This window comes from Lytechinus variegatus, chromosome 14 (assembly GCF_018143015.1).
Source record: "Lytechinus variegatus isolate NC3 chromosome 14, Lvar_3.0, whole genome shotgun sequence".
Taxonomy (NCBI): domain Eukaryota; kingdom Metazoa; phylum Echinodermata; class Echinoidea; order Temnopleuroida; family Toxopneustidae; genus Lytechinus; species Lytechinus variegatus.
The window spans coordinates 5,541,064-5,547,063 of record NC_054753.1 but is presented as its reverse complement, the minus strand read 5'-3'; positions in this window follow the sequence as shown (position 1 = coordinate 5,547,063).

Here is a 6,000-nt window from a genome sequence, read left to right as displayed (position 1 = left end):
GGGAAAGTGAATACTGGATCCACTTCTTATTCAAAGTGATCGACCTCCGTACTTCAGAGTGAATTAGACTCTGTTTCCATTACAGTCCTTATACTAGTATGTAGTTAAGTGGAAACCATTTGGAAACTAGTTTAAAGTGTATGGGCACACCCAAAGCGATCAATTTGGAATTAATCACCTCGATCACGGTGTACGCGGTTTTCAAAACCAACTTTGCATCATTAAATCATAGTTTAAGCGAAGGTGAGAACACAACCATTCTTCAGGAAGCAATCTTCGCTACTCCAGAGTCCACACAGAATGTCTACGCTGTAGTTTCAAATTTTGCACAAAATTTTATTAATTGTCGCCCCACCGAGCGTGTTCCCATAGCAATAAGACCGCTTTCCGAGAATTAGTTTTGAAAACCACTTTCATGTGATCAGATGGGAACGCTAGCAAATTGATCTTCCAATTGGTTTCCTGAACCGGTTTCGGTTTCCACTAAACCAGTTTTAGAATTGTAATGAGAATGGTGTTTTTTCCTACAGTATCAATGTACCAGCAATTATCTCATAAATGACTGAGTATCTCTATCATAGCTTGTGCATATGTGTACGAGTGCATGTCAGCTTTAGATCAATTACACATTCATTTCAGAATAAAAGTGGAAAAAAGTAACAGGAATTCCAGTATCAAATTAGCCATCTCTTACATGCATTTTCCAGACAGTTTATTGTGCTTTCCTCTTTTCATTACAAAAATAGTCAAGGAATAATTTGGCTAACCAATTTGATTTTTAAGCATTTGTTGCCATTAAGAGAAAAGCTCTCATTCATATTCTGTAGTCCTCTAGCTGCAACACAAAGATAATGATAGGTACCAGGAAAATAACTTTTAGTGTACTAATGCAATACCCCCAAAAAATAAGTTGCATGTCTCCCACTTCCCTGAGCTCTCATGGTACTTGTACATGTACAATGTAATGTACGTCATAACCCTGAAAAAAAAGACATCCATTCTACCATAAATACTTTTCAGTGATTGTGAAAAGGCATTTTGAGCAGTTGGCTAGACATATTCAAAGATAACCTCCAGGAAATACCACAACAAAATCCCTCATTCTCATTTTTTTTTAATCCTTGATTTTGAACTATCAACTGTATTTACAGTCTTTTCAATTAAACAAGCCACTTCCTTAGTTCCTCGAATTTCTAAATCCAAAGAAAAACTAGTTAAAAAAAGGAAATTACATAAATAATATCCACCAAATGAAGAGAAATTGAAAAAGAAAATCAAAACCAATGACGGATAGAGAAGTAAAATGCTTCTTAACAGACTGTATCATTACTAATTTGTAAGTGAAGTGTACTATTCAAAAGTACACACAGGTAGACCTGGGCTTGAATGTCTATTTTAATATTTCCTCATGAGGATGCCATTTTCCAGATAAACTAGAATCATACATAAAATCCATACTTTTTATTAAAGTTGGTTTACATTATTGTAATGTTAACACAATGATAGGAAATATCAGAAATTTCAATCAGCAGCTTAGGTAGGTGAAAGTGCACCATAAATATAAGTAATCAGTTATTATGAGGCTCTTACATGTTTATTTGTTATGTTTTCAAGACAAAAGTAACTTATCAGTTTTAAAGTCATAATCATTGTTCTGAATATAAAGTTGAGTGGAGACTACTTTTCCCCCATTTTCTGATACCCAAAAATCATCTTCAAGCTGATGAGCCAGGTTTCTTGGCGAAAATGCAACCTGGTGTTTTTAGCATTGAAGACAGAAAATATATGACGTTTTCTCACAACACCTCCAAACACATCAATTCTTCCAAAAAAATTATGGGATAAAAAAAGTATTGCGACACCTTTTATCACATTCCCAATGAAAAATAATAATTCATATATTGGGTTTCAGTTTGAGGCGCATCACACATCATGGCATTTTTTTCTTCTTTTTTTTTAACATTTTCAAATTGCCCTTTGGAGAAGTGACCACCATCTTCTTGAAAATTGAGCCAAATGTAGATGGACTGGGAGAGCATGCATGTTAGGAACCATGATATGAGCAGCTCAAATGCTGCAAAATAGCACTGTCTGGTACTAAACTAGTAGTTTAGATAACTGCACCAATATGACAAAACAGAAAATACTTTAGCACTTGCAATTCCATAAATCAGGTTCATAATGTAAACCAAGTACCAGATATATTATCTTCCCTTTAAAATGAGTCTATCTGGCTGGGTTTCAATGACAATGAGGTTTAGTGTTGAAGTTTGAACTTGACAAAATAGAGGTCACACTGGATTCTGTCCCCAGGGATAAAAGTCTGGGGTAGTGATGTAGAACTCAAACTTTGGACAACTCAGAACTCGCTGCATCTCTCTCCCTCTCTCTCCAAGTTCCTCCATCTCTGCCTCTCTCTCTGTCTTGTACACACATGTATGCATGCATATTCTCATTATTCTCCTTCCATCTGGTTTCACATGATCACTCCCTCTCTTCCACCCCTTGGTTCCCACTCCCTTTCACTCCCATTCTCATTCATTCCTTCTCTCACACACATACACACTCTGCCCATCTCTCTATCTTGCTATGGTGGAAGGAGTATTCCCCCACCACCACCTACCGCAGTTTTGATTTTTTTTTAAATGTAAACCCCTCAAAAAAAGTTTTGCAACTCAGTTTTGGGGGATGATATCTTTTTGGTTAAGTATAAAAGATGAAACTGGTATCATTAGAAAGCTGAATTATTCCTCTTTACAATGACATGCCATTTGCTGTGATTATGTAATCATGGAATATGCAATCACCCTGAACATTGAGAAAAGTCAGAAGTGAAATGTTGCAAAATGCATTGATTTCTAACAAGAGTCTCCATTTCTATAGAATTTCCACCATGCAGGTGACAGTGAATGCACTTGGTCCATCCTCGAATTTCTCGAAACAATTGGAAATTCGCTATTGGAAACGACGCATTTCATTTCTAACATTGCTGCGTATTATCATGTCTGTGTATTTCATGATAACACTAGCATTACAAATGACACATGATTGTAAAGAAGAATAATCATGCTTTCTAAAGATATCACTTTTACACATGATGATGGCACATTAAGAAATTTATTAGCACTCAAACTTGCAGTTTGAGTTGCAGAACTCAAACAAGACATGGCAACGAATTTTGCAACATTTCATTTCTTACATTGCTGCATATTTATCATGTCTGTGTATTTCATGATAACACTAGCATTACAAATAACACATGATCGTAAAGAGGAATAATCATACTTTCCAATGATAACACTTTTACATATGATGATGGCACACTAAGAAATTTATTAGCACTCAAACTTGAGTTGCAGAACTTTTTTTGAGGGGTTTATAAGAAACAAAATATATTATATATGGTCAGCTTTGGAAATAGTGTTAACCTTCAGGCTTTTTGTTATTTACTTTTAGTTCTTGGAATATTTTTGTGACAAGGAAAGAGCTATTAGATATTGCTGCATATTGTGACCTTTGGCCTGGTTTTTTTTTTGTCAGAAAAATGTAGCCCTCCTAAACAATTGTTGATCCTGGTATATGCTATTCCATGCCCTTTCCTGAACACACAATCTTCATCTAGATTCTTGCAGAAAGGGTGGGATAGGGAGTGGATAAACCAAACACTCTAGATGTTGCTGAATCAACTTAAAAAAATCTTAAAGGGGAATCCAGCATTGGCCATAAAATGTTGTGCCAGGAAGGAGAAAAATAAATTTAACAGAATGGTGAAAGATTGAAAGAAATCGGACAAGAAATAAGAAAGTTATAGCTGCTTTAAAATTGAGATCACTAATATTATGTAGATTTCAAATTGGCAACTCCGTAAGTAAATTATGACAAGGGGCAAGGACAACTTTCTCATAGGCCATGTACTTTATTATCAGGGATTTGTGGTTTTCTCCATAAAGTACCTATTCCCCTGGGGCAGCCGGCAGTAATCTAAATATAACCAAGGTAGTATATTGTTTTATGTCCTCATGAAAGAAAAATATAATTTGAAATAAAACTTTTGGGAAAAATTACATTTTAGCCAAAAAATGTATTGGAGTACATGGAGGAATAGTCCTTGCCTTACATCACTATGACATCCCAGACCCATATGCAGCCAATTTGAAGTCTCCATGGGTAAAGTGATCACCAATATTTACAACTTTTAAAAACTCATAACTTTCTTGTTGTTTGTCCAATATTGTTCACACTTTCACCTATCAACTTGTCTGATTTTTCTTTTCCTTATAAAAACATTTTTTTTATTTGGGTAGGATTCCCCTTTAAAAATTAGTTAAGTACTGGCTACTTGCATCTGCAGTGATAATTGAATTACAAAAACCAAAATTAATGCGAGTAAGAATACATCCATTCCACTCCCAGTCCCACCATGCCCACCACACCTCTTGTCAATGAAAACTTACTTCATAGACCCCCCCCCCCCCAAGTTCTTTTTCTTTTCTTCTTTCTTTTTGGGTATGTATCCACTATCCACCCATACTATCCTCCAAAGTGATGTCAGCTATTTCTCTGTTTTCCATCACACTTTAAGTTTCTACTTTCATCATGATACAAATCGGCTATCCACCTGTTCTGTCATGTCTGCAGTCTGTAGACTAGTTTAACAGAACAGGTGGACACGGGATAGCAAATTGTGTTAAACTCACTAGGGGCACGGTTCACATTCATTTCTTCTTTGGATTTTCCATGGTAGGCCTATTTCACTTCCTTACAATAGATATTTACAGTGGGTAAACAACAGCAACCTGTGTACGATGCAATAAAAGTAAACAAAAGACCGTCAGTAAAAGGGACCGAACCGCTCGATCGAGCACCCCGTGCCCAGACGATCCCCATCCCACCACTACCAGTACACCGCCAAAACCCGACCCGCCCTCCCAAAGTATAAACCCGCTCTCAAACGAAAACAAATTATCCGCAAACTATCAACTTACCCTCCAATTTATCCATCCTTATCGGCAGCCAAAGTTGATCCTTATATTCATTAAGAAATTAAAAGAATCCACAAAATCCCCCAATTTGCTTCTAATGAAGTGCCGTTTCAAAGTGTCAAACTACACGGATTCGTTAGATTATCGGGGATACTCCGAGCCAACAAGACGATATTCTGTCAAAAGCAGCTTTGCTTCATCAAGTTTCGGCAAAGTAAAAATTGGGCAGCAGCGCAGGTCTCTTACAGAGGTGTTTTTTTCGACGCGAGATGGCGGTACAATCTTACAACGAGAGAATACATTGCTTCAATATATATTCAACATGATCACTCCCTGTCTTCCACCCCTTGGTTCCCACTCCCATTCATTCCTTCTCTCACACACATGGGCGGAAATCTGTCCCGAAAGGTAGGGGGACCAAAGGGGCGGATCCAGCCTTCGCCAATGGGGGGGGGGGGGGGTTCAGCCATGATAATTCCTGATCGGCCGCTCGAACATGATTTTTGTTTGTTTCATTGAAGGGGTAGTCTTCATGGTCACTTCTTAGCTTTATTCTTATAAACCAACATAAATATATAATATCATAATCCTTATTTATATAATGCGAGCGCGAAGCTCGAGCAATTTTTTTCTTTGGGGAAAATATTATGTATTTTTTCCTAAAATTTGAACATTTTGGGCAATGTTTATTATCCTGAAAAAAAGTGTATGCAACTATATAATTACTACCTACGCGAAGTGCGAACAGAAATGAACTAATAGAAAGGTACCTGTTAAAGACTGCTTGCAGTTAGCCATGAAGACGTTACATATTTCAAAAAATTAATAATGCGAGCGCGAAGCTCGAGCTGACATTTTTTGAATATTTTACCTAAAGAATGGAAATTATAAGTACTTTGTGTAAATAGGTATATATCTCAACAATAATTGATGCGGAGCGCGAGCTGAAAATTTTTAGATTTAGACCTATAAAAGAACGAGACACTCTATTCATGTTCTGTCATGAAAAGGATGAGTA